At 47.7% G+C, this 18,763-nt stretch overlaps 24 non-coding genes across 24 annotated transcripts; all 24 read right to left on the bottom strand.

Moving 5' to 3' along the window:
* Nucleotides 1–219: 219 nt before the first annotated feature.
* On the bottom strand, nt 220–334 carry LOC120942328. Its single transcript, XR_005750025.1, has one exon. It is a non-coding gene; the product is annotated as a U5 spliceosomal RNA (small nuclear RNA).
* Nucleotides 335–1,041: 707 nt separating this feature from the next.
* Nucleotides 1,042–1,156, bottom strand: LOC120942329. The gene has a single exon (XR_005750026.1). It is a non-coding gene; the product is annotated as a U5 spliceosomal RNA (small nuclear RNA).
* Nucleotides 1,157–1,505: 349 nt separating this feature from the next.
* Nucleotides 1,506–1,620, bottom strand: LOC120942330. Its single transcript, XR_005750027.1, has one exon. It is a non-coding gene; the product is annotated as a U5 spliceosomal RNA (small nuclear RNA).
* Nucleotides 1,621–2,329: 709 nt separating this feature from the next.
* LOC120942331 lies at nt 2,330–2,444 on the bottom strand. Its single transcript, XR_005750028.1, has one exon. It is a non-coding gene; the product is annotated as a U5 spliceosomal RNA (small nuclear RNA).
* A 344-nt stretch (nt 2,445–2,788) lies between these two features.
* LOC120942483 lies at nt 2,789–2,903 on the bottom strand. Its single transcript, XR_005750176.1, has one exon. It is a non-coding gene; the product is annotated as a U5 spliceosomal RNA (small nuclear RNA).
* A 700-nt stretch (nt 2,904–3,603) lies between these two features.
* LOC120942075 lies at nt 3,604–3,713 on the bottom strand. Its single transcript, XR_005749876.1, has one exon. It is a non-coding gene; the product is annotated as a U5 spliceosomal RNA (small nuclear RNA).
* A 5,699-nt stretch (nt 3,714–9,412) lies between these two features.
* Nucleotides 9,413–9,528, bottom strand: LOC120942495. Its single transcript, XR_005750187.1, has one exon. It is a non-coding gene; the product is annotated as a U5 spliceosomal RNA (small nuclear RNA).
* A 346-nt stretch (nt 9,529–9,874) lies between these two features.
* On the bottom strand, nt 9,875–9,989 carry LOC120942332. The gene has a single exon (XR_005750029.1). It is a non-coding gene; the product is annotated as a U5 spliceosomal RNA (small nuclear RNA).
* A 706-nt stretch (nt 9,990–10,695) lies between these two features.
* Nucleotides 10,696–10,810, bottom strand: LOC120942450. Its single transcript, XR_005750143.1, has one exon. It is a non-coding gene; the product is annotated as a U5 spliceosomal RNA (small nuclear RNA).
* A 338-nt stretch (nt 10,811–11,148) lies between these two features.
* Nucleotides 11,149–11,263, bottom strand: LOC120942333. The gene has a single exon (XR_005750030.1). It is a non-coding gene; the product is annotated as a U5 spliceosomal RNA (small nuclear RNA).
* A 344-nt stretch (nt 11,264–11,607) lies between these two features.
* Nucleotides 11,608–11,722, bottom strand: LOC120942334. The gene has a single exon (XR_005750031.1). It is a non-coding gene; the product is annotated as a U5 spliceosomal RNA (small nuclear RNA).
* A 352-nt stretch (nt 11,723–12,074) lies between these two features.
* On the bottom strand, nt 12,075–12,189 carry LOC120942489. Its single transcript, XR_005750182.1, has one exon. It is a non-coding gene; the product is annotated as a U5 spliceosomal RNA (small nuclear RNA).
* A 706-nt stretch (nt 12,190–12,895) lies between these two features.
* Nucleotides 12,896–13,010, bottom strand: LOC120942470. The gene has a single exon (XR_005750163.1). It is a non-coding gene; the product is annotated as a U5 spliceosomal RNA (small nuclear RNA).
* A 710-nt stretch (nt 13,011–13,720) lies between these two features.
* Nucleotides 13,721–13,835, bottom strand: LOC120942477. Its single transcript, XR_005750170.1, has one exon. It is a non-coding gene; the product is annotated as a U5 spliceosomal RNA (small nuclear RNA).
* Nucleotides 13,836–14,541: 706 nt separating this feature from the next.
* LOC120942471 lies at nt 14,542–14,656 on the bottom strand. The gene has a single exon (XR_005750164.1). It is a non-coding gene; the product is annotated as a U5 spliceosomal RNA (small nuclear RNA).
* Nucleotides 14,657–14,994: 338 nt separating this feature from the next.
* On the bottom strand, nt 14,995–15,109 carry LOC120942265. The gene has a single exon (XR_005749965.1). It is a non-coding gene; the product is annotated as a U5 spliceosomal RNA (small nuclear RNA).
* A 309-nt stretch (nt 15,110–15,418) lies between these two features.
* LOC120942266 lies at nt 15,419–15,533 on the bottom strand. The gene has a single exon (XR_005749966.1). It is a non-coding gene; the product is annotated as a U5 spliceosomal RNA (small nuclear RNA).
* A 309-nt stretch (nt 15,534–15,842) lies between these two features.
* LOC120942267 lies at nt 15,843–15,957 on the bottom strand. Its single transcript, XR_005749967.1, has one exon. It is a non-coding gene; the product is annotated as a U5 spliceosomal RNA (small nuclear RNA).
* A 312-nt stretch (nt 15,958–16,269) lies between these two features.
* Nucleotides 16,270–16,384, bottom strand: LOC120942268. The gene has a single exon (XR_005749968.1). It is a non-coding gene; the product is annotated as a U5 spliceosomal RNA (small nuclear RNA).
* Nucleotides 16,385–16,693: 309 nt separating this feature from the next.
* Nucleotides 16,694–16,808, bottom strand: LOC120942269. Its single transcript, XR_005749969.1, has one exon. It is a non-coding gene; the product is annotated as a U5 spliceosomal RNA (small nuclear RNA).
* Nucleotides 16,809–17,121: 313 nt separating this feature from the next.
* LOC120942270 lies at nt 17,122–17,236 on the bottom strand. Its single transcript, XR_005749970.1, has one exon. It is a non-coding gene; the product is annotated as a U5 spliceosomal RNA (small nuclear RNA).
* A 306-nt stretch (nt 17,237–17,542) lies between these two features.
* Nucleotides 17,543–17,657, bottom strand: LOC120942271. The gene has a single exon (XR_005749971.1). It is a non-coding gene; the product is annotated as a U5 spliceosomal RNA (small nuclear RNA).
* A 306-nt stretch (nt 17,658–17,963) lies between these two features.
* On the bottom strand, nt 17,964–18,078 carry LOC120942273. The gene has a single exon (XR_005749972.1). It is a non-coding gene; the product is annotated as a U5 spliceosomal RNA (small nuclear RNA).
* Nucleotides 18,079–18,390: 312 nt separating this feature from the next.
* LOC120942274 lies at nt 18,391–18,505 on the bottom strand. Its single transcript, XR_005749973.1, has one exon. It is a non-coding gene; the product is annotated as a U5 spliceosomal RNA (small nuclear RNA).
* Between the last annotated feature and the right edge of the window lie 258 nt (nt 18,506–18,763).

The raw sequence follows: 18,763 nt of genomic DNA on the forward strand, positions 1-18,763 counted from the left end.
AATCAGCAGGCATGCGTAACAATCGGCTTTTATCAGAACAATATAAGGCGCACGGCCATGGAATTGGGGGCAAATATATGCGTAGGTGGACCAAGACCATTAAATTGTTTTCTAGACTGCATTGACCACCACCACCACCACCAACAACAACAACATTAACACCGTCTACGTGCCTTTCCCAATCAAAGGAACTCAAGCTTTTTTTCACCATATTAAGGAAGCCCGGCATTAACCAGGCATCAAAAAATTCACCGAAACTCATGGTTGTTCCTCTCCACGGAAATCTTTAGTAAAAGGCGAAAGATTTTTTCGTTCTGAAGAGAAACCAGAGTGTAAATAACCCATATACTAAAAAGAAGTCCCTGCCTGGCAGAACACAGATGCTGTTCAACTCATGGTGACTCCAAGACAGTCTAATTTGCATAGACATGCAAATTTGGCTGTCTGCATGGGGGCAGGAATCAGCAGGCATGCGTAACAATCGGCTTTTATCAGAACAATATAAGGCGCACGGCCATGGAATTGGGGGCAAATATATGCGTAGGTGGACCAAGACCATCAAATTGTTTTCTAGACTGCATTGACGACCACCACCACCACCAACAACAACAACATTAACACCGTCTACGTGCCTTTCCGAATCAAAGGAACTCAAGCTTTTTTCATGATCATGGTGTCTCCCCTGCCAGAGTGTAACTAACCCATATACTAAAAAAAAAAAGAGGTCCCTGCCTGGCAGAACACAGATGCTGCTCAACTCATGGTGACTCCAAGACAGCCTAATTTGCATAGACATGCAAATTTGGCTGTCTGCATGGGGGCAGGAATCAGCAGGCATGCGTAACAATCGGCTTTTATCAGAACAATATAAGGCGCACGGCCATGGAATTGGGGGCAAATATATGCGTAGGTGGACCAAGACCATTAAATTGTTTTCTAGACTGCATTGACCACCACCACCACCACCAACAACAACATTAACACCGTCTACGTGCCTTTCCCAATCAAAGGAACTCAAGCTTTTTTTCACCATATTAAGGAAGCCCGGCATTAACCAGGCATCAAAAAATTCACCGAAACTCATGGTTGTTCCTCTCCACGGAAATCTTTAGTAAAAGGCGAAAGATTTTTTCGTTCTGAAGAGAAACCAGAGTGTAACTAACCCATATACTAAAAAAAGAAGTCCCTGCCTGGCAGAACACAGATGCTGCTCAACTCATGGTGACTCCAAGACAGCCTAATTTGCATAGACATGCAAATTTGGCTGTCTGCATGGGGGCAGGAATCAGCAGGCATGCGTAACAATCGGCTTTTATCAGAACAATATAAGGCGCACGGCCATGGAATTGGGGGCAAATATATGCGTAGGTGGACCAAGACCATTAAATTGTTTTCTAGACTGCATTGACCACCACCACCACCACCACCAACAACAACAACATTAACACCGTCTACGTGCCTTTCCCAATCAAAGGAACTCAAGCTTTTTTTCACCATATTAAGGAAGCCCGGCATTAACCAGGCATCAAAAAATTCACCGAAACTCATGGTTGTTCCTCTCCACGGAAATCTTTAGTAAAAGGCGAAAGATTTTTTCGTTCTGAAGAGAAACCAGAGTGTAAATAACCCATATACTAAAAAGAAGTCCCTGCCTGGCAGAACACAGATGCTGTTCAACTCATGGTGACTCCAAGACAGTCTAATTTGCATAGACATGCAAATTTGGCTGTCTGCATGGGGGCAGGAATCAGCAGGCATGCGTAACAATCGGCTTTTATCAGAACAATATAAGGCGCACGGCCATGGAATTGGGGGCAAATATATGCGTAGGTGGACCAAGACCATCAAATTGTTTTCTAGACTGCATTGACGACCACCACCACCACCAACAACAACAACATTAACACCGTCTACGTGCCTTTCCGAATCAAAGGAACTCAAGCTTTTTTCATGATCATGGTGTCTCCCCTGCCAGAGTGTAACTAACCCATATACTAAAAAAAAAAGAGGTCCCTGCCTGGCAGAACACAGATGCTGCTCAACTCATGGTGACTCCAAGACAGCCTAATTTGCATAGACATGCAAATTTGGCTGTCTGCATGGGGGCAGGAATCAGCAGGCATGCGTAACAATCGGCTTTTATCAGAACAATATAAGGCGCACGGCCATGGAATTGGGGGCAAATATATGCGTAGGTGGACCAAGACCATTAAATTGTTTTCTAGACTGCATTGACCACCACCACCACCACCAACAACAACAACATTAACACCGTCTACGTGCCTTTCCCAATCAAAGGAACTCAAGCTTTTTTTCACCATATTAAGGAAGCCCGGCATTAACCAGGCATCAAAAAATTCACCGAAACTCATGGTTGTTCCTCTCCACGGAAATCTTTAGTAAAAGGCGAAAGATTTTTTCGTTCTGAAGAGAAACCAGAGTGTAACTAACCCATACACTAAAAAGAGGTCCCTGCCTGGCAGAACACAGATGCTGTTCAACTCATGGTGACTCCAAGACAGCCTAATTTGCATAGACATGCAAATTTGGCTGTCTGCATGGGGGCAGGAATCAGCAGGCATGCGTAACAATCGGCTTTTATCAGAACAATATAAGGCGCACGGCCATGGAATTGGGGGCAAATATATGCGTAGGTGGACCAAGACCATTAAATTGTTTTCTAGACTGCATTGACCACCACCACCACCACCAACAACAACAACATTAACACCGTCTACGTGCCTTTCCCAATCAAAGGAACTCAAGCTTTTTTTCACCATATTAAGGAAGCCCGGCATTAACCAGGCATCAAAAAATTCACCGAAACTCATGGTTGTTCCTCTCCACGGAAATCTTTAGTAAAAGGCGAAAGATTTTTTGGTTCTGAAGAGAAACCAGAGTGTAACTAACCCATACACTAAAAAGAGGTCCCTGCCTGGCAGAACACAGATGCTGTTCAACTCATGGTGACTCCAAGACAGTCTAATTTGCATAGACATGCAAATTTGGCTGTCTGCATGGGGGCAGGAATCAGCAGGCATGCGTAACAATCGGCTTTTATCAGAACAATATAAGGCGCACGGCCATGGAATTGGGGGCAAATATATGCGTAGGTGGACCAAGACCATCAAATTGTTTTCTAGACTGCATTGACGACCACCACCACCACCAACAACAACTACATTAACACCGTCTACGTGCCTTTCCGAATCAAAGGAACTCAAGCTTTTTTCATGATCATGGTGTCTCCCCTGCCAGAGTGTAACTAACCCATATACTAAAAAAAAAAGAAGTCCCTGCCTGGCAGAACACAGATGCTGTTCAACTCATGGTGACTCCAAGACAGTCTAATTTGCATAGACATGCAAATTTGGCTGTCTGCATGGGGGCAGGAATCAGCAGGCATGCGTAACAATCGGCTTTTATCAGAACAATATAAGGCGCACGGCCATGGAATTGGGGGCAAATATATGCGTAGGTGGACCAAGACCATCAAATTGTTTTCTAGACTGCATTGACCACCACCACCAACAACAACATTAACACCGTCTACATGCCTTTCCGAATCAATGGAACTCAAGCTTTTTTTCACCATATTAAGGAAGCCCGGCATTAACCAGGCATCAAAAAATTCACCGAAACTCATGGTTGTTCCTCTCCACGGAAATCTTTAGTAAAAGGCAATATTTAAGTTTATTTTGCAAAGCAAATATACAAAAATCAAATACTTTTGACAGGGTACATTCTCTGTACTGCGACGCAGCGCATAAATACACTACATATCAATACAGTTGCAAGCATACTATTAAATTACATTCATTCAACCCATTCTGCGGTATGATGCCTGATGTGTTGCGCAGAGTTGTGAAAACCCCGAAACATCACATCGTGCATGACGCCGCATTACCCTGAAAACAGTAGTTCAAAAAAAAAACGTGTCAAGAAATGTCAATGTCAGGGGGAAGGGGAAATCTTCAGACGTCCTCTTCCTCCTTAAAGTCCCTCAAGGTATAGTCTCTCAGCAGACTGAGGGTCAGTCTGCGACAGTCCTCAATGGACATCCTCTGCCGGTGGTGTACGCGGCGGTTCCTGGCGTACCATAAAGCGTCTTTAAAGCAACACAGCACCCGCCAGGCACTGTCAATGTCCTCCTGTGAATGAGTTCCACAGAAGAGTCCGTTTAACACACCAAAGTGTGTAATAGCAGTCTGTGGTACAAAGTCTTTAAGTTCAGGTTCCAAGGCCGTCAACAGGCCCTGTGCAAAGGGGCACTCCCAGAAAACATGATGAGATGTTTCCTCCTGGATGATGCAAAAGGGGCAGTGCGTGTATCTGCCCAGGTGTCTGGCATGCAAGAATGTCCTGAGTAGCAATCCCCCTTGGATTGCCATCCATGCCTGATCTTTGTGCCTGTTGATGAGTCTCTTTGAAGAAACATTCCTCCAAACCACTTTGCAAGTGGCTGAAGGGAGGCCTGGAATCGACTCCAAGATGTCCGATGCTCTGATCAACTTGTAGATAGTTTTTGGCTTCCACAAGTCAGGCTTAACTCCATGCAGCCCCAGCTCCTTGATGAACTTGAAAGTATCCAAGTAATACCATGGAGGGTCCCAGTTGTAGGGGACGGAACTGTCCCATTTGTCCCATCCAAGAGACCTCCAAAGAGGCAGGAGGAAAAAACGGGACATGGAGTTACCGCCAGAGTCCACAGTTCTGTCAACCAAAGTCCTGCGGATGCAGTTACAGGCAAAGAACACCCTCAGTAATGTGGCGATGTCAGGCACGCCCTTACCGCCCTTGAGAGGTTCCTTGAACATAACAGTCCGCTTTACTCTGTCCATTTTGGAGCCCCAGATGAAGTGAAACACCGCCCTGGTGATGACCTTGCAGGTGTTGTCCCGGGGGGGCCAGGCCTGGGCGAGGTACTGCAACACAGGGAGAATCTCGCTGCGGAGTACCAGTGTTTTCCCTTCGATGGTAAGTACTCTGTTGCTCCAAAGTCCAAACTTCTGTCTCATCTTAGCCAGTCTTTCCTCCCAGGACTTCAGGGCTGCGCCCTCCGCTCCAAACCAGACTCCAAGAATTTTGATGAAATCCGCTTTGAGGCTGAACGGTATGGGTGCAGAAGAAGGCAGGAACCACTTTCCGAAGAGCATGACTTCCGACTTCCCGCAGTTGACCTTTGCCCCCGAAGCTTGGCCGAAGTCTTCGCACGTCTGGACGAGTGTGTCGATGGAGCGCTGGTCGGCACAGAACACCGTCACGTCATCCATGTAGAGCGAGCACTTGACCTCCCGTCTTTCCGGTCCTGGTGCGGTAATCCCTCTGATCTCTGGGTTCCGTCTGATGCTTTGGGCGAATAGCTCTATACAGCAAACAAAAAGCAGAGGTGAGAGAGGGCAGCCTTGTCTGACCCCCGAGAGAACCTCAAAGGGGTCAGTTTTCCAACCATTTACCAGCACCAAACTACAAATGTCTTTATACATTACATTCACATACGAACAAAACAGTTCCCCAAGACCAAGCCTGCGCAGGGTTCTGCACATGAACTCATGGGAGACACGGTCAAAGGCCTTCTCCTGGTCAAGACTGACCAGGGCCGCATGCACACGGCGGTCCTGAATGTACTGGACCGTGTCCCTGACAAGCGCGAGGCTGTCTGCAATCCTTCTGCCAGGAATGCCACAAGTTTGATCCGGGTGGATGATCTGTCCGATGACAGATTTCAGCCTGTTGGCCAAAACCTTGGCGAGGATTTTGTAGTCCACGTTCAAAAGAGAGATCGGACGCCAATGTTTCAGGTCCGATCTCTCCCCTTTGCGCTTATACAAAATCGTGATCATCCCCTCTCTCAGTGAAGGAGGCATTCTACCCTCCACCACCATCTCCTCGTACAGCTCGAGCAGGTCCGGGCCCACGAGGTCCCACAGGGCTACATAGAGCTCAACTGGGAGACCATCGCAGCCCGGGGTCCTGCCCCGCCTAAAGGATTTAGCGGCAGAGTGCAGCTCCTCCAACACCAGGGGGGCGTTGACGGTCGATGAACCTGCAGGATCAATTTGGTTAGTGATACCTGACAGGAACCTGTCGGCTGCCTCCGAGTCCGTTTCTTTCGGGGAGTAGAGGTTGGTGTAGTAGTCTTCAACTACTTGCATTACAGCCTCCTTCCCCTTCTGGAGAGTTCCGGTCTCGTCACGCAGTTCAGACAAGGGAGTGTGTCCTGAATGGAGTTTCCTGAAAAAGAAAGAGTTACACTTCTCACCTTTCTCAAGATTCTCCACCTTGGCACGGAAGACAATGTGCCTGGATTCTTCCTCAAAGTACCCTTTCAGGTTCTTCTTGGTGTCCTCCAGGTCCTGCCTAACGTCCCAGCCGCAGTGGTGAAGGTCCTGCAGGGACTGCAACTCACGTTGCAGTCTCCTGAGTTCCTTCTTCCTTGCACACACTTGCTGTCGTCCCCTTGCCTGAAAGAAGCTGCGCAGCTTAACTTTCACAACCTCCCACCAATCACTTACCATTCCGAAGAATCTCTTTTCCTCCGTCCAGGAGGCATAGGCCTCCCGGAGTTCCCCCATCAATTCCTCATTTTCCAGCAGGGTGGTATTCAGCTTCCAGGAACCTGGTCCGTGAGCAAAGCTCTCGCCCAGTTCACCCCGAAAGTGAATGGCCCTGTGGTCAGAGAAAAAGCAGGGGATCATGGAGAACTCACGATGCTTGACTGCTCTTGAAGTGAGCACAAAGTCAATCCTGGAACGCACAGATCCATCGGGCCGGCACCACGAATAATTCATGGTACCTTGCCCTATGGATCCCACGGCGTCCCGCAAGGATGCCTCCGAGATCATCTCCATGAGCAGTTTTGAAGTAACATCAAGTTTTGCGTATATGCTAGAACTGCGCCCATCCTCCTCTATCGGACAGTTAAAATCACCGCCGATCACTACTGCTCTGGTGGTGACAAGTTGCATCCGCAGGGTCTGGAAAAGTTCCAGGCGCGCATTCGTATCTGGGGGGGCGTACACGTTGATGAGCCTAATTGGCTCTCCCGCCCACGAGCCATCTATGACCAAAAGACGGCCACAGACAAGCTCATGGATGGAGTCAACCGTGAAGCGTCCCCCCCTGATAAGAATGGCTACCCCTGCATTCCTGCAATTGCCACCCCCGGACCAGTAGGAGGGACCGAGGGTCCACTGAGAGGTCAGATGACTGTACCTTCTCAAAGGAGGAAGACCGCACTCCTGGAGCATGTAAACATCACTCTGATGAGTTGAAAGAAAAGTCAGCGCCGTTCGCATTCTAGAGGTATCCTTGATACTCCTCACATTAATGGAAAAGATTGAGATCTCAGCCATAATGAAAAAGGGGTATGAGGTCTAGTTAGCAAGGGGCCGAACTTACCTCCCCGAAGGGGGCGGGTGGCTCCTCCATCTCCACAGCTGCCTGTTCTGGGTACTGGGTTATGCCCAGTTCCTCCAGGACTTCCTCAACTGTCTCACTGAAGTTGGCGGTGGGGATAGGCACATAGTCGGCCATATTCTCCTCCTCGCCTTCCTCACCTGCAGACTCCAGGTCCTCCACTACTTGCCCTGGTCCAGCGCTTTCGTGCTGGACCCCGTTGGGCCGTTTGGTGGAGGTGGCGGGTTGTTCTGCCAGTGGGCTCACAGTCTTCCGTTTCCGGGTTCCTGTTTGGCCACTGGCAGGGGTGGAGGGGGGGAGGGCGGGGAAGTCCTCCATGGAGGACAGGTCTGGGGTGGGCGGTGGGGCAGGAAGGGTCTCCTCTGAGCCAGAGGGGGTGGGTGGGGGTGGGACAGAGGAGGGGACAGAGGAGGGGACGTGGACAGGGACGGGGACAGGGGCAAGGACAAGGACAGGGGCAGGGGCAGGGGCTGGGGCAGGGGTATACTTACCTGTGGCCTTCCGAGGCTCTTTTGGTTTGCTTTCGGTCGGCTTCTTCCCAGAGCTGGAGGCTGGTTTACCCTGGATCAGGGCTCCAGCATAGGTCCGGGTCCTTTGGGGGCAGTGCCTGAAGGTGTGCTCTGGCAATCCGCAGAGGTTGCAGGCTTTGGGCCTAGGACAGTCCTTGGTCTCGTGGCCTATAACCCGACAGATCTTGCAAGCAAGTTCTGTACACTCCTTTCCCATGTGTCCGGGACGGCCACATCTGTTGCAGTTGTAGGGTATCCCGGAGTAGAAAAGGTGTCCTGCAGATGATCCTAGCGAGAAGCACGCCTGCAGGTGCTGTAAGTCCCCCGAACGGTCTTTCCTGAGCTTGCATAGCACAGACCACTTCCCAATCCAGAAGCCGTTGACATCAAGGATTCGGACTGGGTCCTTTACCACGGTGCAAAACCTCTGTAGGTAGGTGGTTATGTCTCTGCTTTGGGTATGGGGATTCCGCATGGCAACCGTCACCCACTTCTCGTCCTGTGTTATAGGGCAGTTCGCAACGAACTTCCGAAAAGGGGATTCAGGGCCACTGGTCTTCACCATCTCCCAGTATCGTCTGCAGACTTGGAAAGACCCGAAAGTGATGTAGAAGATCCCTCTTGCGAAGGACTGCACCGAAAGCGTCTCCGCTTTGCTGAAGCCCTGCTCCAGGATCATCTTCTTTCCGAAGATCTCCGAGGTCATGTCAGGGACTCTTCCGTTCACCTCTTTCAGCTGAAGCACGACCGTCTGCTTCATCCAGGGCTCCAAGGTTGGCAACCCGTCTGCAGGCAGTTTCGGCTTCGCTGGTCTCGGTTGGCTGGCGCCGGCCGGGATGGAGGTGGAGGTTGAGGCGGAGACATTCTCGGCGGCCTCGGAGGAAGTGGCTGGGGCAGGGTTCTTCCTCATCATCTCTTCAGTCTCCTTCGTCTCATCAGTCACTTTTTCAGTCTTCTTCTGGCTTTTCCCCATCTTCGAGAAGTCTGGAAGTCGCTTCGGGAGTTCTTCGGCGGCTTCCTTCCTTGTTCCTCGACGTCTTCGCTCTTAGCCTTTACAAAGGCTCTCGCATCTACTTCCCGAAGGTAGTAATGCGGATCTCTTCATCTCGATTTGTTCGTTCTGAAGAGAAACCAGAGTGTAACTAACCCATACACTAAAAAGAGGTCCCTGCCTGGCAGAACACAGATGCTGTTCAACTCATGGTGACTCCAAGACAGCCTAATTTGCATAGACATGCAAATTTGGCTGTCTGCATGGGGGCAGGAATCAGCAGGCATGCGTAACAATCGGCTTTTATCAGAACAATATAAGGCGCACGGCCATGGAATTGGGGGCAAATATATGCGTAGGTGGACCAAGACCATCAAATTGTTTTCTAGACTGCATTGACGACCACCACCACCACCAACAACAACAACATTAACACCGTCTACATGCCTTTCCGAATCAAAGGAACTCAAGCTTTTTTTCACCATATTAAGGAAGCCCGGCATTAACCAGGCATCAAAAAATTCACCGAAACTCATGGTTGTTGCTCTCCACGGAAATCTTTAGTAAAAGGCGAAAGATTTTTTTCGTTCTGAAGAGAAACCAGAGTGTAACTAACCCATATACTAAAAAAAGAGGTCCCTGCCTGGCAGAACACAGATGCTGCTCAACTCATGGTGACTCCAAGACAGCCTAATTTGCATAGACATGCAAATTTGGCTGTCTGCATGGGGGCAGGAATCAGCAGGCATGCGTAACAATCGGCTTTTATCAGAACAATATAAGGCGCACGGCCATGGAATTGGGGGCAAATATATGCGTAGGTGGACCAAGACCATTAAATTGTTTTCTAGACTGCATTGACCACCACCACCACCACCAACAACAACAACATTAACACCGTCTACGTGCCTTTCCCAATCAAAGGAACTCAAGCTTTTTTTCACCATATTAAGGAAGCCCGGCATTAACCAGGCATCAAAAAATTCACCGAAACTCATGGTTGTTCCTCTCCACGGAAATCTTTAGTAAAAGGCGAAAGATTTTTTCGTTCTGAAGAGAAACCAGAGTGTAAATAACCCATATACTAAAAAGAAGTCCCTGCCTGGCAGAACACAGATGCTGTTCAACTCATGGTGACTCCAAGACAGTCTAATTTGCATAGACATGCAAATTTGGCTGTCTGCATGGGGGCAGGAATCAGCAGGCATGCGTAACAATCGGCTTTTATCAGAACAATATAAGGCGCACGGCCATGGAATTGGGGGCAAATATATGCGTAGGTGGACCAAGACCATCAAATTGTTTTCTAGACTGCATTGACGACCACCACCACCACCAACAACAACAACATTAACACCGTCTACGTGCTTTTCCGAATCAAAGGAACTCAAGCTTTTTTCATGATCATGGTGTCTCCCCTGCCAGAGTGTAACTAACCCATATACTAAAAAAAAAAGAGGTCCCTGCCTGGCAGAACACAGATGCTGCTCAACTCATGGTGACTCCAAGACAGCCTAATTTGCATAGACATGCAAATTTGGCTGTCTGCATGGGGGCAGGAATCAGCAGGCATGCGTAACAATCGGCTTTTATCAGAACAATATAAGGCGCACGGCCATGGAATTGGGGGCAAATATATGCGTAGGTGCACCAAGACCATTAAATTGTTTTCTAGACTGCATTGACCACCACCACCACCACCAACAACAACATTAACACCGTCTACGTGCCTTTCCCAATCAAAGGAACTCAAGCTTTTTTTCACCATATTAAGGAAGCCCGGCATTTACCAGGCATCAAAAAATTCACCGAAACTCATGGTTGTTCCTCTCCACGGAAATCTTTAGTAAAAGGCGAAAGATTTTTTCGTTCTGAAGAGAAACCAGAGTGTAACTAACCCATACACTAAAAAGAGGTCCCTGCCTGGCAGAACACAGATGCTGTTCAACTCATGGTGACTCCAAGACAGCCTAATTTGCATAGACATGCAAATTTGGCTGTCTGCATGGGGGCAGGAATCAGCAGGCATGCGTAACAATCGGCTTTTATCAGAACAATATAAGGCGCACGGCCATGGAATTGGGGGCAAATATATGCGTAGGTGGACCAAGACCATTAAATTGTTTTCTAGACTGCATTGACCACCACCACCAACAACAACAACATTAACACCGTCTACATGCCTTTCCGAATCAAAGGAACTCAAGCTTTTTTTCACCATATTAAGGAAGCCCGGCATTAACCAGGCATCAAAAAATTCACCGAAACTCATGGTTGTTCCTCTCCACGGAAATCTTTAGTAAAAGGCGAAAGATTTTTTCGTTCTGAAGAGAAACCAGAGTGTAACTAACCCATATACTAAAAAGAAGTCCCTGCCTGGCAGAACACAGATGCTGTTCAACTCATGGTGACTCCAAGACAGTCTAATTTGCATAGACATGCAAATTTGGCTGTCTGCATGGGGGCAGGAATCAGCAGGCATGCGTAACAATCGGCTTTTATCAGAACAATATAAGGCGCACGGCCATGGAATTGGGGGCAAATATATGCGTAGGTGGACCAAGACCATTAAATTGTTTTCTAGACTGCATTGACCACCACCACCACCACCAACAACAACAACATTAACACCGTCTACGTGCCTTTCCCAATCAAAGGAACTCAAGCTTTTTTTCACCATATTAAGGAAGCCCGGCATTAACCAGGCATCAAAAAATTCACCGAAACTCATGGTTGTTCCTCTCCACGGAAATCTTTAGTAAAAGGCGAAAGATTTTTTCGTTCTGAAGAGAAACCAGAGTGTAACTAACCCATATACTAAAAAAAGAAGTCCCTGCCTGGCAGAACACAGATGCTGTTCAACTCATGGTGACTCCAAGACAGTCTAATTTGCATAGACATGCAAATTTGGCTGTCTGCATGGGGGCAGGAATCAGCAGGCATGCGTAACAATCGGCTTTTATCAGAACAATATAAGGCGCACGGCCATGGAATTGGGGGCAAATATATGCGTAGGTGGACCAAGACCATCAAATTGTTTTCTAGACTGCATTGACCACCACCACCACCACCACCACCACCACCAACAACATTAACACTGTCTACATGCCTTTCCGAATCAAAGGAACTCAAGCTTTTTTTCACCATATTAAGGAAGCCCGTCATTAACCAGGCATCAAAAAATTCACCGAAACTCATGGTTGTTCCTCTCCACGGAAATCTTTAGTAAAAGGCGAAAGATTTTTTGGTTCTGAAGAGAAACCAGAGTGTAACTAACCCATACACTAAAAAGAGGTCCCTGCCTGGCAGAACACAGATGCTGTTCAACTCATGGTGACTCCAAGACAGTCTAATTTGCATAGACATGCAAATTTGGCTGTCTGCATGGGGGCAGGAATCAGCAGGCATGCGTAACAATCGGCTTTTATCAGAACAATATAAGGCGCACGGCCATGGAATTGGGGGCAAATATATGCGTAGGTGGACCAAGACCATCAAATTGTTTTCTAGACTGCATTGACGACCACCACCACCACCAACAACATTAACACCGTCTACGTGCCTTTCCGAATCAAAGGAACTCAAGCTTTTTTCATGATCATGGTGTCTCCCCTGCCAGAGTGTAACTAACCCATATACTAAAAAAAAAAGAAGTCCCTGCCTGGCAGAACACAGATGCTGTTCAACTCATGGTGACTCCAAGACAGTCTAATTTGCATAGACATGCAAATTTGGCTGTCTGCATGGGGGCAGGAATCAGCAGGCATGCGTAACAATCGGCTTTTATCAGAACAATATAAGGCGCACGGCCATGGAATTGGGGGCAAATATATGCGTAGGTGGACCAAGACCATCAAATTGTTTTCTAGACTGCATTGACCACCACCACCACCACCACCACCAACAACAACATTAACACCGTCTACATGCCTTTCCGAATCAATGGAACTCAAGCTTTTTTTCACCATATTAAGGACGCCCGGCATTAACCAGGCATCAAAAAATTCACCGAAACTCATGGTTGTTCCTCTCCACGGAAATCTTTAGTAAAAGGCGAAAGATTTTTTCGTTCTGAAGAGAAACCAGAGTGTAACTAACCCATACACTAAAAAGAGGTCCCTGCCTGGCAGAACACAGATGCTGTTCAACTCATGGTGACTCCAAGACAGCCTAATTTGCATAGACATGCAAATTTGGCTGTCTGCATGGGGGCAGGAATCAGCAGGCATGCGTAACAATCGGCTTTTATCAGAACAATATAAGGCGCACGGCCATGGAATTGGGGGCAAATATATGCGTAGGTGGACCAAGACCATCAAATTGTTTTCTAGACTGCATTGACGACCACCACCACCACCAACAACAACAACATTAACACCGTCTACGTGCCTTTCCGAATCAAAGGAACTCAAGCTTTTTTCATGATCATGGTGTCTCCCCTGCCAGAGTGTAACTAACCCATATACTAAAAAAAAAAAGAAGTCCCTGCCTGGCAGAACACAGATGCTGTTCAACTCATGGTGACTCCAAGACAGTCTAATTTGCATAGACATGCAAATTTGGCTGTCTGCATGGGGGCAGGAATCAGCAGGCATGCGTAACAATCGGCTTTTATCAGAACAATATAAGGCGCACGGCCATGGAATTGGGGGCAAATATATGCGTAGGTGGACCAAGACCATCAAATTGTTTTCTAGACTGCATTGACCACCACCACCACCACCACCACCAACAACATTAACACCGTCTACATGCCTTTCCGAATCAATGGAACTCAAGCTTTTTTTCACCATATTAAGGAAGCCCGGCATTAACCAGGCATCAAAAAATTCACCGAAACTCATGGTTGTTCCTCTCCACGGAAATCTTTAGTAAAAGGCGAAAGATTTTTTCGTTCTGAAGAGAAATCAGAGTGTAACTAACCCATACACTAAAAAGAGGTCCCTGCCTGGCAGAACACAGATGCTGTTCAACTCATGGTGACTCCAAGACAGCCTAATTTGCATAGACATGCAAATTTGGCTGTCTGCATGGGGGCAGGAATCAGCAGGCATGCGTAACAATCGGCTTTTATCAGAACAATATAAGGCGCACGGCCATGGAATTGGGGGCAAATATATGCGTAGGTGGACCAAGACCATCAAATTGTTTTCTAGACTGCATTGACGACCACCACCACCACCACCAACAACAACATTAACACCGTCTACGTGCCTTTCCGAATCAAAGGAACTCAAGCTTTTTTCATGATCATGGTGTCTCCCCTGCCAGAGTGTAACTAACCAATATACTAAAAAAAAAAGAGGTCCCTGCCTGGCAGAACACAGATGCTGCTCAACTCATGGTGACTCCAAGACAGCCTAATTTGCATAGACATGCAAATTTGGCTGTCTGCATGGGGGCAGGAATCAGCAGGCATGCGTAACAATCGGCTTTTATCAGAACAATATAAGGCGCACGGCCATGGAATTGGGGGCAAATATATGCGTAGGTGGACCAAGACCATTAAATTGTTTTCCAGACTGCATTGACCACCACCACCACCAACAACAACAACATTAACACCGTCTACGTGCCTTTCCCAATCAAAGGAACTCAAGCTTTTTTTCACCATATTAAGGACGCCCGGCATTAACCAGGCATCAAAAAATTCACCGAAACTCATGGTTGTTCCTCTCCACGGAAATCTTTAGTAAAAGGCGAAAGATTTTTTCGTTCTGAAGAGAAACCAGAGTGTAACTAACCCATACACTAAAAAGAGGTCCCTGCCTGGCAGAACACAGATGCTGTTCAACTCATGGTGACTCCAAGACAGCCTAATTTGCATAGACATGCAAATTTGGCTGTCTGCATGGGGGCAGGAATCAGCAGGCATGCGTAACAATCGGCTTTTATCAGAACAATATAAGGCGCACGGCCATGGAATTGGGGGCAAATATATGCGTAGGTGGACCAAGACCATTAAATTGTTTTCTAGACTGCATTGACCACCACCACCAACAACAACAACATTAACACCGTCTACATGCCTTTCCGAATCAAAGGAACTCAAGCTTTTTTTCACCATATTAAGGAAGCCCGGCAATAGCCAGGCATCAAAAAATTCACCGAAACTCATAATTGTTCCTCTCCACGGAAATCTTTAGTAAAAGGCGAAAGATTTTTGCGTTTTGAAGAGAAACCAGAGTATACCCCACCAATGTCCTCAACCCGGTACCCGGCAGAACGAAGACACTGCTCTACTCATGGAGACTCCAAGACAGCCTAATTTGCATGTCTGCGCAGCTGCATGGGGACGGGAATCAGCAGGCACGCGTAACAATCGGCTTCATCAGAATGATATAAGGCGCACGGCCATGGAATTGGGGGCAAATATATGCGTGGACCAATGCCATCAAACCGGTTTTTTAGGCCGCCTTGACCACCACCACCACCAACAACAACATTAACGCCGTCTATGTGCCTTTCCGAATCAAGCTATTTTTCACCATATTAAGGAAGCCCGGCAATAGCCAGGCATCAAAAAATTCACCGAAACTCATAATTGTTCCTCTCCACGGAAATCTTTAGTAAAAGGCGAAAGATTTTTGCGTTTTGAAGAGAAACCAGAGTATACCCCACCAATGTCCTCAACCCGGTACCCGGCAGAACGAAGACACTGCTCTACTCATGGAGACTCCAAGACAGCCTAATTTGCATGTCTGCGCAGCTGCATGGGGACGGGAATCAGCAGGCACGCGTAACAATCGGCTTCATCAGAATGATATAAGGCGCACGGCCATGGAATTGGGGGCAAATATATGCGTGGACCAATGCCATCAAACCGGTTTTTTAGGCCGCCTTGACCACCACCACCACCAACAACAACATTAACGCCGTCTATGTGCCTTTCCGAATCAAGCTATTTTTCACCATATTAAGGAAGCCCGGCAATAGCCAGGCATCAAAAAATTCACCGAAACTCATAATTGTTCCTCTCCACGGAAATCTTTAGTAAAAGGCGAAAGATTTTTGCGTTTTGAAGAGAAACCAGAGTATACCCCACCAATGTCCTCAACCCGGTACCCGGCAGAACGAAGACACTGCTCTACTCATGGAGACTCCAAGACAGCCTAATTTGCATGTCTGCGCAGCTGCATGGGGACGGGAATCAGCAGGCACGCGTAACAATCGGCTTCATCAGAATGATATAAGGCGCACGGCCATGGAATTGGGGGCAAATATATGCGTGGACCAATGCCATCAAACCGGTTTTTTAGGCCGCCTTGACCACCACCACCACCACCAACAACAACATTAACGCCGTCTATGTGCCTTTCCGAATCAAGCTATTTTTCACCATATTAAGGAAGCCCGGCAATAGCCAGGCATCAAAAAATTCACCGAAACTCATAATTGTTCCTCTCCACGGAAATCTTTAGTAAAAGGCGAAAGATTTTTGCGTTTTGAAGAGAAACCAGAGTATACCCCACCAATGTCCTCAACCCGGTACCCGGCAGAACGAAGACACTGCTCTACTCATGGAGACTCCAAGACAGCCTAATTTGCATGTCTGCGCAGCTGCATGGGGACGGGAATCAGCAGGCACGCGTAACAATCGGCTTCATCAGAATGATATAAGGCGCACGGCCATGGAATTGGGGGCAAATATATGCGTGGACCAATGCCATCAAACCGGTTTTTTAGGCCGCCTTGACCACCACCACCACCAACAACAACATTAACGCCGTCTATGTGCCTTTCCGAATCAAGCTATTTTTCACCATATTAAGGAAGCCCGGCAATAGCCAGGCATCAAAAAATTCACCGAAACTCATAATTGTTCCTCTCCACGGAAATCTTTAGTAAAAGGCGAAAGATTTTTGCGTTTTGAAGAGAAACCAGAGTATACCCCACCAATGTCCTCAACCCGGTACCCGGCAGAACGAAGACACTGCTCTACTCATGGAGACTCCAAGACAGCCTAATTTGCATGTCTGCGCAGCTGCATGGGGACGGGAATCAGCAGGCACGCGTAACAATCGGCTTCATCAGAATGATATAAGGCGCACGGCCATGGAATTGGGGGCAAATATATGCGTGGACCAATGCCATCAAACCGGTTTTTTTAGGCCGCCTTGACCACCACCACCACCACCAACAACAACATTAACGCCGTCTATGTGCCTTTCCGAATCAAGCTATTTTTCACCATATTAAGGAAGCCCGGCAATAGCCAGGCATCAAAAAATTCACCGAAACTCATAATTGTTCCTCTCCACGGAAATCTTTAGTAAAAGGCGAAAGATTTTTGCGTTTTGAAGAGAAACCAGAGTATACCCCACCAATGTCCTCAACCCGGTACCCGGCAGAACGAAGACACTGCTCTACTCATGGAGACTCCAAGACAGCCTAATTTGCATGTCTGCGCAGCTGCATGGGGACGGGAATCAGCAGGCACGCGTAACAATCGGCTTCATCAGAATGATATAAGGCGCACGGCCATGGAATTGGGGGCAAATATATGCGTGGACCAATGCCATCAAACCGGTTTTTTAGGCCGCCTTGACCACCACCACCAACAACAACATTAACGCCGTCTATGTGCCTTTCCGAATCAAGCTATTTTTCACCATATTAAGGAAGCCCGGCAATAGCCAGGCATCAAAAAATTCACCGAAACTCATAATTGTTCCTCTCCACGGAAATCTTTAGTAAAAGGCGAAAGATTTTTGCGTTTTGAAGAGAAACCAGAGTATACCCCACCAATGTCCTCAACCCGGTACCCGGCAGAACGAAGACACTGCTCTACTCATGGAGACTCCAAGACAGCCTAATTTGCATGTCTGCGCAGCTGCATGGGGACGGGAATCAGCAGGCACGCGTAACAATCGGCTTCATCAGAATGATATAAGGCGCACGGCCATGGAATTGGGGGCAAATATATGCGTGGACCAATGCCATCAAACCGGTTTTTTAGGCCGCCTTGACCACCACCAACAACAACAACATTAACGCCGTCTATGTGCCTTTCCGAATCAAGCTATTTTTCACCATATTAAGGAAGCCCGGCAATAGCCAGGCATCAAAAAATTCACCGAAACTCATAATTGTTCCTCTCCACGGAAATCTTTAGTAAAAGGCGAAAGATTTTTGCGTTTTGAAGAGAAACCAGAGTATACCCCACCAATGTCCTCAACCCGGTACCCGGCAGAACGAAGACACTGCTCTACTCATGGAGACTCCAAGACAGCCTAATTTGCATGTCTGCGCAGCTGCATGGGGACGGGAATCAGCAGGCACGCGTAACAATCGGCTTCATCAGAATGATATAAGGCGCACGGCCATGGAATTGGGGGCAAATATATGCGTGGACCAATGCCATCAAACCGGTTTTTTAGGCCGCCTTGACCACCACCACCACCACCAACAACAACATTAACGCCGTCTATGTGCCTTTCCGAATCAAGCTATTTTTCACCATATTAAGGAAGCCCGGCAATAGCCAGGCATCAAAAAATTCACCGAAACTCATAATTGTTCCTCTCCACGGAAATCTTTAGTAAAAGGCGAAAGATTTTTGCGTTTTGAAGAGAAACCAGAGTATACCCCACCAATGTCCTCAACCCGGTACCCGGCAGAACGAAGACACTGCTCTACTCATGGAGACTCCAAGACAGCCTAATTTGCATGTCTGCGCAGCTGCATGGGGACGGGAATCAGCAGGCACGCGTAACAATCGGCTTCATCAGAATGATATAAGGCGCACGGCCATGGAATTGGGGGCAAATATATGCGTGGACCAATGCCATCAAACCGGTTTTTTAGGCCGCCTTGACCACCACCACCACCACCAACAACAACA

This window comes from Rana temporaria, chromosome 5 (assembly GCF_905171775.1).
Source record: "Rana temporaria chromosome 5, aRanTem1.1, whole genome shotgun sequence".
Lineage (NCBI taxonomy): Eukaryota > Metazoa > Chordata > Amphibia > Anura > Ranidae > Rana > Rana temporaria.